Raw genomic sequence first — 22641 nt, 5'->3', positions numbered from 1 at the left:
TCCCTCTTCCCAACAGGGCTACATGACAGGAAGAGGGTCTTCCATGGAGGGGTCACAAGGTAGCTCACCCATGCCTGAGACTGCACACAGGTTTGAAAGCCTGTCATGGCTGAGTAGATGTGAGTGTTGTTGGCTGGGAGACTTAGGGCAAGAGGCCCTGACTTCCTGAAGGTCAGAGTCAACAGCAAACCTAGCTGCACTCCTTTCCTGCTGTGGCTCCTTCTTCCCTTCTTACTGCCCTCTGCAGCCTCCTGTCTTCATTTACCCAGTCTAACTGCACAAAACCCTGTACACCTTGGGCTTGGTTGACTGTGGGATCTGCTAGTCTTGGCTCCTTGTTGTGAGACAGAGCCACTCTGGGGCACTAGTGGAGTCTTGGACAAATCTAGGCTGGGCTTTGTTGCCCTACTTGACCTCGAGGATGGACGGGTTGGTTTGCATAATGGCCACAATGAACTTGTCAATGTAGTCCTGAAGGTGGAAGTTGATCTCTTCCTGCTTCTGAATTGCTTCCATGAGCTTGTCATGAGAGACAGAGCTGACCTCTGCAGCTAGAGACTTGGAGAAGACCTTGGAGAAGAGGCTCTTGGTGCCCTGGATACTGAAGGTGATGATCTGCCCATTCAGTTCATCATTCTGCTTCTTCAGGTTGTGGTAGTCCTGCTGCAGCTTGCTCTCCAGGGCACAGCTGTTGAACTCCTTCAAGCCCAAACTACCTGCGACTCTGCCTCTACTTCGCCTCCAGTCAGAGGAGATGCAAGTGCTCCAGCTGCTTGTGGAGGTCTTCAGTAGGCTACTGGGTTGCCTCCTTGTCCCTTTGGAACTGATGCTGTTTATGGCTCAGCCTGTCCCCTTATTTTCCTGCTCTTCATTGAGCCCCAGCATCAACTCTTCAATCTCATCCAGCAACTTCTGCTTTTCCTTCTCCAGGTGATTGATGTTGGCCTTCAGACATTGTGTGCAGGACTGTAGCTCTCTATTCTCCTTGTCCAGCTGCTGCAGTCTGGCCTGCAGGTTCTCAGTCTCAATGCTCTTCTCATGCTCCATCTTGCACAGGAGCTCCTTCTGCTTCCTGGCTTCTACCAGGACCATCTCCTGGGTGCTTAGCTCCTGCTCCTTCAGGGGATTGGCTCTGTGCACCATCTAGTGGTTCTCCTGCCTCAGCCTGCCATACTGCTCTCAGAGACCATGCTGTCCTTCTCCAGCTCTGACACCCACCTCTCCAGGAAGATGACCTTGTCATCAATTTCCTCCTCCTGGCCTTCCACAGGCTCCAGGGGAGGGTCCTCAAAAGCCTCCATGGTTAGGGCCCCTGAATTGTGCATGTACTTTACCATCTTCCTTCTGGAAAGCTGTTTGGCTGGACTGGGGGTGAGAAAAGAGTGGTCATTGCAGTCCAGCTCCCCACTACAGAAGGTCTCTGGGGTCAGTTCCACTTCACTGCTTTCACCATAATCCTCAAAATGCTCCTCACTGTTGATCACCATGATGACAATTTCACTGTGAGGAGATCTTCCAGAGAACATCAGCAGTGCACCATAGTCACTGCTCCTTCATGACATCCAGGCACTCAGAGAGCACAGATAAGCCACCTGCACTGTCAGCTTCCCCCTCAGACTGCAGGTCAGGGTGCACAAGGATGCTGGTGTCCTCCCCGGTGAAGGTTTCATACTCACTGTAGTTGCTCTTGGAGCCCATGTACGCACTGTCACCTCGATGGCCTCATAGGTGACTAACTCATCAAACTAATCAGCACAGGCAAGGGGTCCTCATCCTGGGCAGGTGCCACACTGTATAGCTGGCTGTCAGGATCTCCATTTCTGGTGACCATGATCCCTTGCTGGAAGTCTTCGCAACTAATCACACAGAGCCCACTGGGACACAAGTACTGAGTGAAGTCCTCACCTGGTCTGACCTTGGGCCACAACAAACTGGATGAAGTCCTATATGCGGACAAAGCTGTCCCCATCCGGGTCTAGAGCATCAAACATGGCTCGGCGACATGAGCCATCCTACTGGCCTGCCTTGCTGGGCAGCATCAGTGCTGGGCTCGGGTCCAAGGGTGGCCCTGCCTCCTTGGGCTCGCCCGTGGGTGCTCCCCAGGCACACTCTAGTTAGTGCCCTGGGAACAGGCCACGCACAAGGTCGCAAGCCTCGGGTACTTCGGGCCAGCAGCAAAGCTCCTCAGGCTCCTGGGGCCAGCTGCACCGTGAGTCTGACTCTTCCGGCCAGCAGGACAACGAATGAATTTCCTCAGGGTCCAGGGGCAGCTTCACCTTGCTTTGGGCTTTTCTGGCTGTTAGCGCGGCGCACTGGACTCCTCAGGCTGCAGGAGCCAGCTGCACCGCCGGTCGGGCTCCTCTGTCCAGCTCCACTGTGCTTCTGGCTTCTTGGCCTCTGGGGTCTTCCGGCCAGCGGCGCAGTGCATCGCGCTCCTGGGGCCCTGCGATCCCGCGTGGGCTTTGGGCACGGTTCTTTGAGGCCCGCGGGAGAAGACGGCCGGCCGAGCTCCACACCCCAGCGCCAGCCGAGCTAGGGGTGCAGCGGGCGGCAAGATCAGCAGACAATGGCGCTCAGGAAGAGGCGGCGGGCGTGTGCGGGGCGCAGGGGCTGCTCCTGCAGGATCTCAGGCCCGTTCCGCCCTCGCCCATCTTCGCGCCGCGCTTCAGCGACCCCCAGCCCGGCGGCGCAGCAGGCATGGGGCAGAGGATGAGGCAAGAGAACCGGTGTTGAGCCCATCCAATTAATTCTTAAAACGAATTTATCCTCCTCTGAAAACTGTTTTCCTCTGTCCCACTTGAATGGTTATTGACCAAGGTACTGCACTCCGAGGACACAGGTTTGAGGTGGACTTGTCAACCTCCTTGGTCCCAGATCATTATTCTTCCTACATGCACCTGGGTGACTTTTCACATGTCCTCTCTACTATGAGCTTTTGACGTCTTTGTCACTCCCGTGAAATTCTTAGGTATACCACAGACTTTCACTCCATTCCTAGGTCTGTAATCTTGAGAGACTCCAGGACCCTTGTAGACAGTTGATCCAACATCCTAAAGCAAACTTCTTACCTTCGGCTCTATTCTACTTCAACCCCACCCCAGATTGTGAGGATCTTGTTATAATGCAGAATTATTCCATTTAACCTGAAAAAAAACCTTTATATTCTGAGAGTCCTTTCACTTAAGCTTTAACCTTATGCTGACAAATTAGTCCTGATTCCTCCATTTTTTTCTGTACATCTCTTTCCTTCCATCTTCAATATATTCTCTATTCACACTATGTGTCAGATCTGACACTTTTGCACACTCTTAGCAAGATCTTAAGTCAATATCTGTAATTTGTGTTCATCACATTCATCTGACAAAAATCCCAAGACAAATTAAACCAACCCTCTGCTTGATCATTGTTATGGCAAAGCTGCTAAATTCTGCTGAAATGAATCACAGGCAGAAGTTCTCTTTAGTAGACTGCTCCTAGTAAAAAGTGAAGTTACCCGTACTGAACTGGACCTTCGGTACTCCTTGACAAATGATTTTGTTTCTCTCTGGACATTCCACTTTCCCAGAGTCCCCAGTGGCTCTTTCTAATCTTCACCTTTTCCTCAAATCCTCTCTTGTACCACTCCCAGTCTCAGGCCATTGCATTCATCAGTTGTGCCTGGTCATGAACCATCTAATCCTGATACAGATCAATAACTTTCAGATTTAAAATGTTTTAATATTCAATGTTCATATGCACTTTTTACATTTTAGTATTTCTTTGTTTTCTCCTCTCCCCATATTAAATCTCTCTGCCAATGGGACAAATTCTATTTCCTTGAGACAAAAATGTCTAGCACTAGCCAGAAATCCTAGATGTGGAAGGACAAGGAAAATAGTACAACTTAATAACATTACACATTTTCCTTTCTTTTTCCTGATTTTCTGTCTATATTTTTATTTGCATATATTAATTATAGAAAGGAGTTTCATTGTGATCTTTCCATATATGCATATAACACACTTTGATCAAATCCCTCCTCACATTTTACTTTTGATAATATGCTCAGTTAGTTAGGACACCTTATTTTACATGAGTATGAATAGGATAAAACTCACCATTTCCCTCTCCACTTGGCACTAGACACAAGGAACCACACATTGTTTTCATTGGAATATCCCTGATACCAACAGAAAAACTACCACATGCCAGTTAATGGGGCTCTTAAATGTTCAGGCTAGAAAAGAAAAAGTGAGAGGAAAGAAGTTAAGGCTTGAGTAGGTTAGAAAGAAACGAAGCCAGAGTCAAGAAAATTAATCTACCCCTAAAGATGACAGTTTGTTCTGGGGAAATCATAGGGCAGACAACAAGGAGGCAAATCCTAGTTCAGATTGATGTCTTTTACCACAGATTGTAGAGAATGCTTCAGGGACCTAAGAGTATAATGAAGGAAAGAGAACAGAACAACTATAAACATATGAATGACAATGACAGCTACTATTAACTGAATATTATGTATGAGTGGCTCTGTGTTATAATACATGTTATGCCTAATTATTAATACTGTATAGGGAGTTGACCACTAGTTTTCATATTTTATATACAATAAAGCAAATCTGAGAGATTTAAAAACAAAATTTGAGGAAAGGAAATATTTGGGACATCCCTAGTGAAGGGAATTAGATAAGAAATGGCACTGATTGGGAAAGAAGAGCTTAGAAATATAACCAGAGATGTCTTCGTTTGCATACTAATAAAATGGAAAATCAATTTGCTTCCTGTTCTAAGCTGTTACATCTGTCATGCATGCATTTTCTTACTCTTTTCATTTGTATTATTTCACAGAGGATGAGTTCTAGTACCAGAAGTGGACCTGAAGCAGAGACCTAGAGTCTCAATTGTCACAGCCAAAGCTGTTAATTTCTCAGTCTCTGTTCTTAAATACAAAAGCTACAATCTCTTTTAGCATCTCATTTCTGACTTCCAGTTGTTCCAGACAAATTGCTTTCTTCACATACTACACCAGATCCCTTTGCTGTAATGCCAAAAGTGGCCCCACTAAAATATATATCCCAAGCCAAGGGGACAAGGGAAGATATTCCTGTAAGTTAGGTTTCTGATTTCACAGTAGTGTCCTCACCCTGTCTCTTACTTGGTCTGAATTTTCCACCTTTGAACAAATTGACTCTCCCTCACCTTCAACTGCATCTTGTTCTTGCCTGTCATGAACTCTGAAGTGCCCCCTGATACCTTGGCAATGCCTTTTATTAAGCTGGTGGAGGCACCTTCTCCAACAGCAAGTGTAAAACATCTGCAATTATGAAAAGGAGTTTAGAGAATTGCTAATGACTAGAATTATCAAATTAACAAAGAACAGTGAATGAAACATGAAGGTAGTCTTTCTGACAAAGAGTTTCATGGTACCATTTATTGAACATAGTCTAGATTTTAAGAGACACAATAAATGTCTTAAATTGGTGATACAGCTTGATAAAAAGAAGTCTTATGCTTCCTTTTGTAGAAGAAGATCAGGAGCCCAGAATATGTTAGAAAATCTGCCCGTGATCATATTCTTACTAAGTGGCAGAGATGGCATTGGATCAGTGCTCAGTCTGACCACAAAATTCCTCCCCAAACTATCAATGAAAAGACAGAAATTATCACCAGTGTCATTGCCTGCTTGATACTATTCTTACACCGTCCTTATCCTGAAAGGCTGTTTTCAGGATGGAGAAATCTGTCTAGTGCTCTCCTAACTGGAAAGTCCTCATGCTGCTCAAGTATTTGTGCACCAACTAGCTTCTCAAGCACAAATTCTTTTTCTAAATAGAATTGTCTGTTCAGAGATAATTTGTCAGTAACATTCAAGCATTTTTAGAAGGTAAGACAGAAATAGTTTTCATTATAAATTCTTACACTGAAATCTTGGCTCAGGTATCATTGTCTTTTGATTTGGGGCAGTGCAACTCATCATCCCCATATCTAGTGACATCAGCATTATGATTAATGTACTGTACTTGTAAGGACAAAGACCAGAATTTAATTGCAGTGGCCTAAAAGGAGTCATTCTCCCAAAGAACAAAGTCTACCAGCATCTTGAGATAAAATTTTAAAGAATTTCCAACATGTCTTTCAACTATAGCCTATGCTATAAAATACTTGTACGTGTATTTTGAAACGATTTTTTAATGTATAAAACAAAAAATGAAAAAATTTTATTGATAGCTGATTATATGTCTAGAACTCACTAAAGCACTTCATGTGGATGATAAATAATAATTATAAGAATAACAGAATTTTATATCACACTTATGTTTGTCAAGTGCAATTCTTGGTGGTTTATGTAGCTTTATTCATATCTCTCACAATAAGCCTACAAGATAAATATTATGAGTGTAAGCATTTTCAAGTTAAGATACAAAGTCTTAGGGTGGTTAGTTGATTTTTTTCAATCATCTAGCAAGCAAAAAAATTAGAACTTATATCTATAACTTCTTAATATGTTATAACTTTAGTTTCTGTTTTAAAGTAAAACCTCCTATGTTAGTTTGGCTCACACAATGCTAAAGTGATATTTTTGTAGCCAGAGAGAACTAGAAAAGCTATATACAGGCCTTTAAGTATTTTTTTGAAAAGAGAAAAGACAACAAGACAATTGAAGCAATTCTCTATTAAGACAGTAAGAATGTATAAACTGAGACCTTGGGGGAAAGGGCAGCCAAGAGAAAATAGTTTGGCTTCTGGTGACCATTTCCTCTTTGAAGCAAGTGTTAAGCACAAAATAGATGACTGCATGGCTAAGTCATTTCACAGATGTGAGGGATGAAAGTAGTGGTCTCTGCTTTTGAAAGGCAGGTGTCTATGACAACCTGTCAGGTTTCTTGGCAGAATCTTGTATTACTACACTCAAGAAGTAGAGGTGAATTAGAAATGTACCAGCCATCACAATGATTGAATTTCATCAGATAATAATTGGATGATGACTATCAGCTTGTATTCAGTCACCATCAGAAGCAAAGAGTAAGACCTCTCTGGGGGAAGATATCATATAGAAAGTCAAAGAATTTCTATGTTTCATGTAAAATATCTAATAACTAACAGGAATATAAAATGCCACTTGTAGTTAAAAGCTTTGTGACAGGATCTTTAGACAGGTGACTGTATGTTATATAACTAGGCATATGTCCCTGGCCTCACTGGAAACAAAGAGGCTGACATTGATGTCTCAGGACCTAAGAAGGACATTGGTGTTCTTAATGTAAATTTTAAAGGCCCCACCCTAACATGGGATCCTCTCCAAAAATGGTGGCCATCCTCATGACGTACTGTTATGGCTGTCATAGCAGGCAATGCCTGCCTGCTGATTACTTGCTACAATCTATATTGTTGCTGTGGCTTGTACGTACATTGTCCTCCTCTCTTGCTGAGGGAACTTGCAGAAAATCATTTGTATAGATTGAATGAGATTACCTTAATTGGGTTGGATTGTAAGGTAAGTATTTATAAAGCTAATTGCCTGTACTACGAGGAAATTGTGTAAGATTCCTGTGAATAATCTAGGCTTAAAAAGGAAATAAACAATAATTAGGAAGTACACTTAAGTATAGATCAATGAAAAATTATGAATCCAAATTTAGGTTTAGGCTATAGATATGTTAAAAAGCACATTGGAAACAAAAGAGAAGTCTGAAAATTATCTACCTAAGCATGCATCTCAAGATGTTAGAAAAAAAAAGTGAATAAATCCAAGGACCTAAGGGGAAAAAAAGGATAAGGATAGCAGTAGATATTAACAAAAAAAAAATCATATAACAGTGAAATCCAAAAACATGACCTTTTTAAAGGTTAGTAAAATCAAAAAAGCTTTGAGATAAAGGAAAGAAATATATAAGCACAAATAATGGACGAAGATGTAATATCACTATAGATTCTACCACATTTCATGACTTTGCAAGTCAGTTTTAAATATAATTTAATGTAAGAAAATTTGAAAATTTAGGTTGCTTATCCAAACTCTTATTAAAAGTAGAATACATAAAAATAGGAGTGGTTAAAAAACTCCCCCAACACACACATAATTTTCTAGGTCCAGAGAGCCTACTTTCTACTTCTAGCAAGCAGTGAAGGAAGAAAATCTTTCAAAGAATAAGGTAAAGGGCAATTTTTCCAGCTCACTTAATGATGCCAGTATAAATCTGATATGATAGTATAAGAAAATTCATGACATTATTTTTTAGGAAAACATATTTATTAGCTAAAAAACATATTTATTAGCCAACCAAATCTAAAAATAAAGGACAAGTATTAATACATCACAACAAATTTAGATTTATTATGAAGATTCAAGGTTGTTCTGTTTTAACAATATCATTGTAATTCACACATTAAAGAATAAAGGGTAACAAGCTGGCATGCAATCCTAGCACTCAGGAGGTTGAGGTTAAAGATCATTAATTAGTTCAAGGCCAGCCTGGTTTATGTAAGGAGACTCTGCCTCAAAAAAAAAAAAGTTAAGCATAAAATCTTACACTCATCTCAAGATATTCATACAATGCATTTGATTGAAGCCAGCAACTGTTCATTTTATTCAAACAACAACAAAGAAAGAAAAATTTCAAAATTAAAATGAAAGGGGATTTCTTAATCTCATTAAGGATAACTACAGAACAACAATAAAATCACTACACTTAAGAATATAATAGTGAATATGTTCCCTTTGAAGTCCAAAATAAGAGAAGGATGCCAGTTATGACCATTTCTACTAAGGTGTGTATAAAAGAACCTCTCCAGGGCAATTCAAAAAGAAGAAAAATAAAACTAAGACCAAAACAAAAAAATTAAAACCAAGATTATTTGCAAACATGATTATCCATAGAAAATCTAAAAGAACCTAAATTATATCATTGGCATTAGAATCTATAATAAATGAAGTCATTGAATACAAAACCAATGTAGAAATAAAAACCTTTTGAAAGGTTCTGGCTAAGATAGTGGAGTAAGGGTATGTGCCTCATGCAGCTCTGGGGAAGTGACCAAGATCACCAGTACAAAAGTCAGTTTTTCATGTGGGTGATGGCAGGACAGTATCAAAGATTCAATAGTGAACAGATAGAAACTAAGCTTTAAAAAGAAAGGTACGTGTCTCCTTCCTCTTCAGAAAAAGAGCCTAGCACCTAACACAAAGTGGACAGCTTCAGAGGACAAGGCCTAGGCAAAAAGAAATACATGGGATTTTTCTTAAACAAACAAATCAGAGGGGTTTAAAAGAGAGAACCCTTCAGAAAATGGTCTGGAGGAAGTGTTAAGGCAGATGGAAGAAGTGAAGACAAAATACAGAATGTACCACTCAGAAATTACAACTAACATTGGACTCATAACAGAACAGATTTGCAGTCTAATCAGAAAGAGGTTCGGGAACCAGTATAACATATAGATATGGTAAAACTTCTCCTTTCTTTCCAGCATGTGGTCATGTGCCAAGATTTAGTACATGCAGACATTCTGTTCCATGCACTGCCTGGAAGCTACAGAATTACAGGAAACTATATTTCAAATGGACCTAACAGACAGACACCTGTGGAACATTCCACCCAACAGATGATGCACAGTACACATTCTTCTCAGGAGCCCATGAACTTTTTCCAAAATAGGTATTTAGGACATGAGGAAAATCTTAACAAGCATAAAAAAATTGAAATAATCCCTTTTATTTTTATCAGAACAGAATAAAATAAAAGCAGATATCAACTGGAGAAGAAATTAAAGAAAATGTAGAAACACATGAAAAGTGAACCATTAGGTCATTGAAGAAATAAGGGGGAAATTTAAAAAATTCCACTGGTGTAGTGGCTCAATTGGTACAGTGCCTGCCTAGCAAGTGTGAGGACCTGAATTCAATCCCCAGTACCCAGTACTGCAAATTCTTAGAAGCAAATGAAAATTAACCCAAAATTTATTTGTGGGATATAAGAAAGTGGTTCTAAACTACAAAGGCCTATAATAAAGCATTAGAGAGATGTCAAATAAATAATCCAACAATGTACCTCAAGGTCATAGAAAAACAAGGCCCATTCAAACCAAAATTCATAAAAGCATTAAATATAAAGATCAGAGCAGAAATGAACAAAATGTAAACTAAAAACAATACAAAAGATTAATGAAATAATTGGTTCTTTCAAACTATAAACAATATTGAAAAACCTTAGCCATATTAACCAAAAGAAAGAAGACATACATAAACAAAATCAGAGCTGAAGAAAGTCAACATTACAACAGATACTACTGAAATACATTGGACCACTAAGGAATATTTTGAAGACTTGAATTCCAATAATTTGGAACACATAGAAGAAATGGATAAATTTCTAGGCATATATAACCTAGAAAATTGAACAATGAACTTAAACAAATAAATAATAATTAATGAAATTGAAATACTAGTAAAAACTTCCCAGAATGAAATATCAAGACCTGACGGGTGACTGTTGAATTCTATAAGACTTTTAAAGAACTAATGCCAGCACTCCTCAAAATATTCCTCAAAACACAAAGGGAAGAAACACTTCCAATCCCATTCTATGGAGCTAGTATTATCTTGCTATCAAAAACTGTATAAGACCATAAGAATAAAAAGAAAACTATAGACCCAATTTCCTTGAAGAACAGAGATGAAAAATCCTAAATAAAAATACTTGAAAATAAAATTCAACAACACATTGATCTTACACCATGATCAAGTTGGTTTCCATCCAGGAATTCAAGGATGCTTCAATGTATGCAAATCAAAACACGTAATACAGTAGATACACAGAAGCAAAGACAAGAACCCCATAATCACCTCACAGATGCAGAAACAGTCTGGAGAAACTTAATCTCCTTTCACAATAAAAGCCTTAAAGAAACTAGAAATAAAACATTCATTTCTGAACACTTTATATGTGATAGATGACAGACATGTAGACCTATATATCAAATGGAGAAAAACTTAAAGCACTTCCTTTAAAAGCAGCAAGGAGAAAATTGTGTCTCCTATACCCCCTTTTATTCAACGTGGTGCTTCAGTTACTAGTCAGAGCAATAAGATAAGAGAAGGAAATAAAAAGGGATTCAAACAGGGAAGAAGCAAAATTATCCCTGTTTGCAGATGATATGATTCTATATTTAAAAGTCTCTAAAGACTCCATGAGAAAACTCTTAGAGTTTTAAACACTTAAAGCAAAGTGGCAGGATATTAAATCAACTCACAAAAATCAGTAGCTTTCCTTTACACTGAGAATGAACTCACTGAAAAATAAGTCAAGAAAGCAATTCCATTCACAATACCTTTAAAAAAATACCATAGCATAAATATAACAAAGGTGCTAAAGAACTTTATAATGAAAACTCTAATATGTTAAAAACAGAAATAGTAGAAGACATTAGATGATGGAAAGACCTCCCATGTTCATGCATTGGCAGAACCAATATTGTTTAAAAAACAGTATCAATGAAAATGGTGTACACATTCAATACAATTCTCACTAAAATTTTAATGACCTTCACACAAATTGGAAAAAACATCATGATATTTATTGGGAGACACAAATAATAGCTAATGCTATCCTGAAGAAGAAGAATGCTAATGGTATCACAAAATCTGACTTCAAACTTCACTAGAGAGCAATAGTAATATAAGCAGCTTAGTGCTGACACAAAATCAGACAAGGAGACCAATGGAATAGAATAGAAGACCCAGAAATTAGCCCAAATAGGTACAGCTGTCTAATTTTTGACAAAGACATAAAAAAAATACACATTGGAAAAAAAAGAGAGCTTCTTTACCAAATGGTGTCAAGATAACTGTATATCCACATAAAGAAGACTGAAACCAGATCCCTGTCTCTAATAATGTATACAAATGAACTCAAAATGGACCAAATATCTTAATGTAAGACCTTAAAGTCTGATAATACTAGAGGAAAACATTGGAGAAACACTTGGAAATACAGACAAAGATATTCTGAATAGGATTCTAATAGCTCAAAATGTAAGACTCAAAGAGTTGACAAATGGGTTGTACCAAATCAAAAAACTTCTGCACAGCAAAAGAAAGTAAATATATTTCATCCAACTTCTGCACAGCAGCTCCTGGAACTTTCTCAAAAATTGATTATATCTTAGGACACAAAGCATGCCTCAGCAAATATAAGAAAATAGAAATAATCCCATGTGTTCTACCTGATCACAATGCATTAAAAGTAGAACTGAACAACAAAAACAACAGCAGAAAACATGCAAACAATTGGAAGCTGAACAACACATTGCTCAATGATCAGTGGACCATTGATGAAATAAAAGAGGAAATTAAAAGTTTCCTGGAAGTTAATGAAGATGAAAATATGACCTACCCAAACCTATGGACACAGCAAAGGCACTCCTAAGAGGAAAGTTTATAGCCATGAGTACATATATTCAAAGGAAAGAAAGATCTCAAATCAGTGACCTAATGCTACATCTCAAACTCCTAGAAAAACAAGAACAAGCAAATCCCAAAACAAGCAAAAGGAGAGAAATAATAAAAATAAGGACCAAAATGAATGACGTAGAAACAAACAAACAAACAAAAAAACACACAAAGAATCAACAAAACAAAAACTTGGTTCTTTGAAAAAATAAACAAGATTGACAGACCCCCTTGTAAATCTTACTAAAATGAGGAGAGAAAAAAACAAAATTAGTTAAATCAGAAATGCAAAAGGGGAGATAACAACAAATGCCAGGGAAATCCACAAAATCATCAGAGACTACTTAGAGAACCTTAATTCCAATAAATTTGAAAATCTTGAAGAAATGGAAAAATTTCTAGATACTTAAGATCATCCAAAATTGAACCAAGAGGATATTAATCACCGGAAAAGATCTCTAACACAAAATGAAATTGAAGCAGCAGTAAAGAGTCTCCCAGAAAAGAAAAGTCCAGGACCTGACAGATTCTCAGCTGAATTCTATCAGACCTTTAATGAAGAACCAATACCAACTCTCCTTAAACTTTTCCATGTAACAGAAAGGGAAGGAACACTGTCTAAATCATTCTATGAAGCCAGTATTACACTCATCCCCAAACCAGACAAAGCCACCTCCAAAAAGGAGAACTAAAGGCCAATCTCCTTAATGAACATCAGTGCAAAAACCCTCAATAAAATAATGGCAAACCGAATCCAACAATGAATCAGAAAGATCATTCACTACTGCCAAGTTGGCTTCATCCCAGGGATGCAGCAGTGGCTCAACATATGCAAATCTATAAATGTAATACAGCGCATTAATAGAAGCAAAGACAAAAACCATTTGATCATCTCAATAGATGCAAAAAAAGCCTTCGACAAGATTCAACACCACTTCATGATAAAAGCTTTAAGAAAACTAGGAATAGAAGGAATGTACCTCAACATTGTAAAAGCTATATATGACAAACACATAGCCAGCATCATACTTAGTACAGAAAAACTGAAACCATTTCCCCTAAAATTGGGAATGAGACAAGGGTGCGTACAATCCCCACTCCTACTCAACATGGTCCTGGAGTTCCTAGCCAGAGCAATGAGACAAGAAGAAGAAATAAAGGAATACATATAGGAAAAGAAACTGTCAAAATATCTGTATTTGCAAAGTACATGATCCTGTATCTTAAAGACCCAAAAAAACCCAACACAAAAACTCCTAGATGCCATAAACAGCTTCAGCAATGTGGCAGGATACAAAATCAGTCTACAAAAATCATTACCTTTTCTATACACTAATAATGAACAAACTGAAAAAGAATATATAGATACAAGTCCATTTACAATAGCCTCAAAAAAATCAAATACCTAGGACTAAACTTAACAAAGGATGTGAATGATCTCTATAAGGAGAACTACAAACCCTTGAAGAAGGAGGAAGACTACAGAACGTGGAGAGATTTCCCATGCTCATGGATTGGTAGAATCAACATAATAGTAAAAATGGCTATACTACCAAAAGCAATCTACATATTTAATGCAATTCCCATCAAAACCAATCACATTCATCACAGAGATTGAAAAATCTACCTTAAAGTTCATTTGTAAATACAAGAGACTGTGAATAGCCAAGGCAATACTCAGCAAAAACAGCAATGCTAGAGGTATCACAATACCCGACTATGTTACAAAACAATAGCAATAAAAACAGCATGGTACTGGCACAAAAACAGACATGAAGACCAGTAGAACAGAATGGAGAACTCAGATATGAATCCACATAGCTATGCCCACCTTATTTTTGACAAGGGTGCCAAAAATATACAGTGGAGAAAAGATAGCCTCTTCAAGAAATGTTGCTGGTAAAAGTGGTTAGCTGCCTGCAAAATCTGAAACTAGATCCATGTCTATCACCCTGTACTGGTATCAACTCAAAATGGATCAAGGACCTTAATATCAGACCTGAAACTCTGAAGTTAGTACAGGAAAGAGCTAGGCATATTCTGGAAGTAATAGGTATAGGCAAGGATTGCCTCAATAGAACCCCAGCGGCTCAACAACTAAGAGAAGGGATGGACAAGTGGAACTACATAAAATTAAAAAGTTTCTTTACAACAAAACAAATGGTCTCTAATCTGAAGAGACCACCCACAGAGTGGTATAAAATACTTTCCAGCTACACATCAGACAAAGGACTGATAACCAGAATACACAGGGAGCTCAAAAAACTAAACTCCCTGAAAAGCAATGAACCAATAAAGAAATGGGCAACTGAACTAAACAGAAATTTTTCAAAAGAAAAAATTCAAATGGCCAAAAAACACATGAAAAAATGCTCACCATCTCTGGCCATAGAGGAAATGTAAATCAAAACCACACTAAGATTCCACCTCACCCCTGTTAGAATAGCTATCATCAGAAATATCACAACAACAGGTGCTGGCGAGGATTTGGGGAAAAAGGAACACTTGTACACTGCTGGTGGGAATGTATGCTAGTGCAACCACTCTGGAAAACAATATAGAGGCTTCTTAAATATCTAAACATAGATCTGCCAAATGATCCAGCAATCCCACTCCTAGGGATATACCCAAAGGAATGTGACTCAAGTTATTCCAGAGGCACCTGCACACCCATGTTTATTGCAACACTATTCACAATAACCAAGTTATGGAAGTAGCCAAGATGCCTTACTACTGATGAATGGAATAAGAAAATGTGGTATTTATATATAATGGAAACTTATTCAGCCATTTGCAGGTAAATACATGGAACTGGAGAACATCATCTTCAGTGAACTTAGCCAGATTCAGAAGGCCAAAAGCTGCATGCTTTTTTTCATATGTGGAGGAATATAGTTAGTCCTAATACAAATACAAATACAAAAGTTCTTACAAATACAGCAATACTATGAAGAACTAATATTGTAATAACTTTTTTAAGTGTCCCAATGTACCACCACCCAGCACAACTATAAAAAAAAAAAAGAAAAAAATCAGCCAGCTGATAAAACTAAAAATTTTCAATCATCTGTCTTCTGTAAGCAATGTAAACCCTGCTATCACATGCCAAGGTGACTGGGGTCCAGTCACCACACTTGAAATAATACTCTCTTCATACCTCTGTTTATTGCTGTTTAACTTAACTTCATCAGTTACAGGCAATGTATCACATACTTCTCCATCTGTGAATACATAAACCTGTTTAAGGAAAGAAAACTCTCATTGATCCTCTCTTGTTCCTTGTAAGGTACCAGAATTCACCTTTGAAGAGTCCAACTGTTTCATCACAGAAACTCTGATACATCTTGAAACAGGAGTCAGATCACTCACGTTCCACCCTCACTGGTACCATATTGTCATGGGTCTGTTCAGATCCCTGAGAATTTTTAGCCACTCCCCACACTTGCTTCATCTAAGGGTTTTGTAACATCTCACTGAAGAATTTTCATTGTCTGCCTCATGGAATTAAGGAAGGAGATATTTCTCCAATTCCACAGTGAAAATCAGAAGCACAGACTACGGAACAGAGATTTCACTCTCTCTGGACCTTCTCTTAGCTCTGTTGCAATTCTTATGGTACTGGGATTTGAACTCAAGGCCTGTTTTGGCTTGGTTATTCTTGTCATATTTATGTCTACATTAGCTCAGATAGCTATCCACCTATTTCCATTTCCTGAATAACTGGTACGACAGTTGCACACCACCATGCCCAGCTTTTATTGGTTGAGGTGGGGTCCACTAACTTTTTTACCTGGGATGTCCTTGAACCACAATCTACACCTGCTGAGTAGCTAGGATTATAGTTTGAATCACTGTGCCCAGCACTGTTGCAGTTCTTACCTGAAGGGTGTGGCCTGGGATGGAAGCTCCCCTATAAATGTTCCAGAGTGATTTCAAAATTTTGGTACCTCCTCAATCTGAAGACATAAATGTAACTCTCTCCACTCCCTTCTTCATTGTTTTCTGACTGTACTTCACATTCTCCACGAGAGAAAAAGCACCCCTGGTTACATGAGGGTAGCTCCATATTCCCCATTCTTATAATTATTCTCATTTAATCTAACTGACATGCTCAATTCCCAGGTCAATGCTGCACTAAACTCTTTAACAATGTGGTCCCATTTTAAAAATGAATCTTTTTGAACTTTTCATGGCCTTTTTAGAAACTTATAGAAAGAATGCCTCATAGGAAGATCGAAATGCACAGATGTTGAAATAACAGCCTACAGGCAAACTCTTCAGCAGCAGAGTTAGTGGTTCCTGAAAGTGAGATTGGATGAGACAGAGTGGGAGGACTCTCAGGGACACACAGACACCAAACCTAACTCTTGAACCTGTGGCCCATCACCCTGCTTTATGCCATGTTTATTTCCAAGGCTAGCTTTAGAGTGATCACACGTGTTGTTGCTTAGATGGAAACAGCCCTATGGCTCCAAATGGACCCTAATTTGCCCCTCAGATTCATATGCATGGAAGCATGTGGCTCATGAAAAGGAAAAAAGCTGGTTTTACCTTGGCAGCCTCTATTCGTACCTGAGCCATACCCTGGCAGCTCAGGATCTACTGCATACTATAAGAGCAGTCCATGAGGAAGACAAATTCTCCACAGTTCATTGATGTTTCCACTTCTGGAATATCTGGATAGAAACTCACCATTGAAGATGGAGCTCCCATCAAACTACCTACATGGAAAGGACAAAATCAATTGTAGTGAACTTGAGTAGTGAATAGGTCACTACTGAGCTGGGAAAACTCAAATAAAAAATTTTGTGTTTGATCCTCATTGACTATCTGCTCACAAAGAGCTGGAAGTGAGTTATAAACATAAGAGACAGAAGTAGAACAGACAGACATGAAAGAGAAGAAAGAGAGTAGGGGTTAGCAGCAATGAGTAATAATGACAGTAGTGTCTCTGGATGTTAATTTTCTGGAAGCCCAGCAAATGAGTGAGACACATCAGGTGAACATTTTCCAGCATTTGCCAAAACAAACACATAAGCTTATGTGCACAGTTAAACTTTCTTTTCAAGACAAGTCAATGAGAAATTTATCACATGGCTAACTTTTAAGTCTTTAATTCCACCTTTGAAAAAAAATGTTCACACACATAATTCTTTTTTTTTTGTGGCACTGGGGCTTGAACTCAGGGCCTCACACTTGCTAAGCATTACTCTTAGCACTTGAGCCACTGCAGAGACTTTCATGTAGCTCAGGCTGGCCTAGAACTCATTGTATACCCCAGACTGGCATCAAACCATGATCTGCCTGCCTCATCCTCTGAGTGCTGGCATTGTAAGTGTGATCTGCCATTCAGGGTTCGTGTAAATAAATCCTAAACTGACAAATCACAGGAGCATTTATAAGCATTTGTACACACATTGTAATTCCAACTTCTCCAAAGCAGTTACCCACAACCCCCAAAAAAGGGAGACCCTGGGATTCATGTTGAACCTCAAAACCCTTATTCAAATGATGGGGTGAGGGAGATAAGAAACCTGTTGTATGTGGACAATTTGTCATAATTGTGATGTTATTTTAAGGAGGAAGTGAAAATAGATGTGGGAATTGATGCACTGATACTGAAATTGTAATAAAATGAAAGTTGTAATTTTACAATTCAGAGAATATGATAGAGCACATTAAATTCAATTATCCTATTTTTACAAAGAAGTGATTTCACAATGATTGTTTTAAATTCTGTATAGCCCTGGGATTCAGTATGACTGCTGAATAAAGCTCAGGTTAATCACTTATCCATTGGATAGTCCCCAAATCAACCATCTACTTAAAAAAGTAACACTCCCACAGCAAATATGATAGCATAATAATGAAAAATAATGTTCATACAATTCAGTAATCTTGATGTACAGTGGAAAGGAAGCATTTTTTAATGTTGTAGGTAGATTTCTTTCATGTTGAAAGACAGCTGTTTATACGTGACTGGCACTGTACTAAGTAGTGAGAAAACCCACCATGAGAATGGCAAGTGAGATTACATGTAGGTGTGATGAATTAATTGGTAAAAGTTACTGAATGAAAAGAAATTAATTATCTAAACTTTGTCTTAGCCTAATCACAATTATTACCAGCATACATTTTGTGCTTTAAAAGTTTTCCTAATGCATAAATTATTTTGTAGTGTTGGTCTCCTTGTATAATTTAATTTTCTCTCAATTACCATTCTTTGGTGGCCTTTTCCCAAAATTATTTAAATCTGTAAAAATACACTATTTTTGTAGCTGCATAATAAATCATCAAGTAACTGATGTCACAGTGAATTTTGTCCCTTTAAGACATTTTAATTGTTTACTAATACTTGATATTATTGAGATATCAGGAGATATCCAGTCCACATTTTTACTTATATTTAGGCTTATGTCCTTATTAAGAATCAAAAAAATCAAATTAACAGAAACACACACTTATTTTGGCACATATACCCAAATGTCTCATCTAAAGATTGATAGCATAAATATTTTTTGGTTTTTTTTTTTTTGTGTGGAACAATCTATGAGAGTTCCACATTTACTCTGCTATTTAATCCATGAGGGGTCATCAATTTAGAACTCTTTGATTTCTTTTGAAGGTAAAAATGAAACATGATCATTCTCATTTGCATTTCTGTTAAGACTGATCATTGATACATTTGTGTAACAGGTTTTATTTTCCCTTATGAATTATTTGTTCATGTTCTTTTCCCCAATTATTTAATAATCAACTTAATGTCATTAAGTGTAACCATTTTTATATGCTGAAATATAGGCTATTTTAGTATTTCATTTCAGGATGTTTTATCTCTTACTAGGAGGGAAAGAAAAGTAACAATATTTGACAGAGAATTGCCTCCTAGGAAGTGACTACAAAGCAAGAAACAATACCTGACTTCATGTCAGGCATCTCCATCTCCACAGCTACACTGGGGCTGTGCACCTCACCATAGTAAATCAGGAGTTCCATATCCCAATCAAATTTGTGTCCTTCAGCCAAGGAAACCTGATTGGGGACCAGGAAAGGAGCTATATTACAACTGTCACTGTTTGATTACTGAGTCTGAGGTTAGAGCTGAAGCCTGCAGGCTTCTTCCACAATAAGCATAATCAGGAACAAAGAGGAGATAGAAGAGTGTACCTTAAACAGGGTGGGGAAGAAACATGGTACAACTCCCTCTGGGTTAGCAAGAAAAGTGAGAAGAAGCTGGGAAGGGTTGGATGAGTACCAGGTCAAGACCCAAGGAACAGGGGAACTGGAAATAACAATACCTCTTATTGATTACCTGAGCAGACGTCTTATCATTTCCGTGGTACACAGTAAGATGCAAGGGACAGTTGGATTGGACCTTCTCAATACCATGCTGGAAGTTGATCTTGGCATCCATGCTAAATGTGTAAGGCAAGTCCACCAAAGGAACTGTAGGTGAATTCATATTCAGGAAGCTGTCCCAAGATGGTTCTACAAGAATTTACCTTAGTTCTGTTCTACTTGTCAACATTTTTTAGCACATCCATAGACTAAAGAGGATTTCCAACATTATGCTACCATCAGTAAGCATTAAAGAGAGGCACTCACAAGAGAGACGGTATCTAGGATGCAAGATAGCTTGGAGCACATAACACAGTGCCTCATCCTCTTCCAGTGGCAGCTCCTGCACATACCTCAGTGTGAATGCCATCTTTGACCCAGGCTGAAGGTTCCCCACATTGCAATGGAGGATATCCACAGAGCAGTCATCCTCATCCAAGAAGTAGGCCTGATAGCCCTGGGAGAGGGAATATTCGTAGTTTCTGTAGACCTAACAAGAACAGAATGAGGTGTTAGAAAGAAGTATAACATTAAGAGAAGAGACAAGTAGTACAGAAAGAAAGAACTGATGAGGAAGAATAGTGATGGGTCTTTATCAAGTTCACAGCTCTAATTTGAATGACTAATTCATCCTCCTCATTCCAAATTATTCTAGACAAATAGCAGTTAGAAGGAGTGGAGGGAAGGTACTTATCATTAGTTCCTTCATCCTTTCCTGCAATTCTACCACAATGTTCTTTCCATCCATTAAGGCCTCAAAGCTATAGATAGCAGGGTCTTCATCTTTGGAGAAAACAAAGACCTCCAAAGGGACTTTCTCCTCATTTCTCATAGTTCTAAGTTGCAGACATGCTAGCCACAAACTCATGGATGGACAAGGTTACAGAGATGCTTTTCAGTGCCACAGGGGCTAGATCAGCAGAAGAACAAACTTTAATAATTGCCATCTCTATCCCAGGAATTATACTACGTACCAATGATGCCATGTGGTGATTCAGGGTCATGAGTCAGTTTTACCTGACTCCTCTTGGCCAGTGAGTAAGCCAGAGGAGTACTCCATGCTGACATAGGGTTTCTGTGGAAAAGACACAACATGAGCAGAGGGACATATTCATAGTCACCCACTCAAACATCAGTACGTCTCTCTGGCATCAGAAAACATTCTTACCCTTCTGAACCTCAGCATTCTCTTTCTAAAGTGAGAACAATAATACCTGCATAGCACATGCAAATTAATATGTGTAGAGTCTTAGATGAGGACCTCACCAATAGCATTCATTTAGTCAATGAAGACAGATATTGGTATTGTTCCTTCTGTTTTAATTATACCATAAGCCTTTGTTGTTAATCACTTTGATCATGATATTCACAGAATCACAAGTGAGAAGTTGTGTGATCTTCTCATTCCCTTGTGACTTTTCTTTTGGGGCTCAGAATTGAAATATAGCACTATTTGTTGTCTCTGTCCAAGATATTCCAATATTAATAATCTGATCTCTGTTTAAAATGGTCTATTCTAAACATATCTCACAGATTTTATCATAATATTGAACATACATTGTACAAAAGATGCATTTATATATAATGCATAATATAACCTATTTATAATTACAGATTATGATTTACCTGATGATTCTTTTATCTAGAAATTCTTCAGGCGAGTTTTATCCTAGTGATGGGACCTAATGCATTCGAAACAGCTCTGGACCATTGTGAAGTGTACCCTGCACAGCACAAGCTGAACATAATCACATTCATGTGCCTACTCATATGCCCAGGACTAGATGAGTCCTTGACAACCACAACCTTCCTTATGTAGCTATAGATATAGACCAACACATTTTATTTATGTGTTTATTCATATTTTGCTTAAGCAGAGAATAATTTCACTATTTTTATGTGAAATATTTAATGACACAAAGGACTAAACTATTGAAAAAGAAATATGCAATTCATTCTTTTAGTTAAATTATATTTATTGGACTTCCAAAATTGGCTTTGTATCAGTAAGCAAGACAGACAAAAACTATTACCCCCGAGAGCCCACATTGTAAGGGAAGGAAATATTCAATAAACAAACAACTGTGTTTAAAAAAGTTAAAATACTACCATGTGTTGCTTAATCACTGGACCTATTATGAAAAATGTTTTGTTAGGTAATTTCTTCATGGTGAGAACATCAGACAGTGTACTTATAGAGACCCAGGGAGTATATACCAGTCACTCCACCTGGGTTCTTGTTGCAATCAAGAGACACAGCAACACTACATGTGTAAGGTAGTGCTGGCACAACATGGAAGGAAGAAACTGCCAATAAGTTTCTTATTTTATAAGTAGAAGGAATATGCCCTAAAGTAGCAATATAAGTATACTATAGTAAGTACATGAACCAATAACAGTGGCTTGTTTTCACTATCAAGAATTATGTACCTTACATAATTGTGTATGGTATACTTACAAATAACTGGCAGTGTAGTAGGTTTATTTTATTTTTTTTCTTTTTTTTTTCATTTTTCTTTTATTATTCATATGTGCATACAAGGCTTGGTTCATTTCTCCCCTTTACCCCCTTATCTCCCCCTTTCCCCAGAAGTATGCATTTCTAAGAAGCTGTGCATCATCCTAATGACCCAACAGATGGCTAATCCATTGATGGGAGATGTGGTTATCAAAATATGGACCCTAACCAGCAGCATCAGCATTAGAAGGGAAACCAAAGCACATTATGTGCATGTATGGAAATATCACAGTGAAAGACATAAAATTGTATAACTAGTGTGATTGGATAATTGCTACTTAAAAATCTTTGAAAAGAGAAAAGAAAATGTTACAGTGAAGACAAATGACACAGTAAAAGAAATAAATGCAAATTATTGGATCCA

General features: G+C 38.3%; 2 pseudogenes; both read right to left on the bottom strand.

The window, feature by feature from the left end:
• Positions 1-405: 405 nt before the first annotated feature.
• On the bottom strand, positions 406-1713 carry LOC109678196 (rab11 family-interacting protein 3 pseudogene; annotated as a pseudogene).
• A 2532-nt stretch (positions 1714-4245) lies between these two features.
• Positions 4246-20819, bottom strand: LOC109678195 (von Willebrand factor A domain-containing protein 5A-like; annotated as a pseudogene).
• Between the last annotated feature and the right edge of the window lie 1822 nt (positions 20820-22641).

The sequence above is a fragment of the Castor canadensis genome, chromosome 2 (genome assembly GCF_047511655.1).
Source record: "Castor canadensis chromosome 2, mCasCan1.hap1v2, whole genome shotgun sequence".
In the NCBI taxonomy this organism is placed as follows: Eukaryota; Metazoa; Chordata; class Mammalia; order Rodentia; family Castoridae; genus Castor; species Castor canadensis.
The sequence above is the reverse complement of the archived record's forward strand: the minus strand, read 5'-3'. Positions and strand labels throughout refer to the sequence as shown.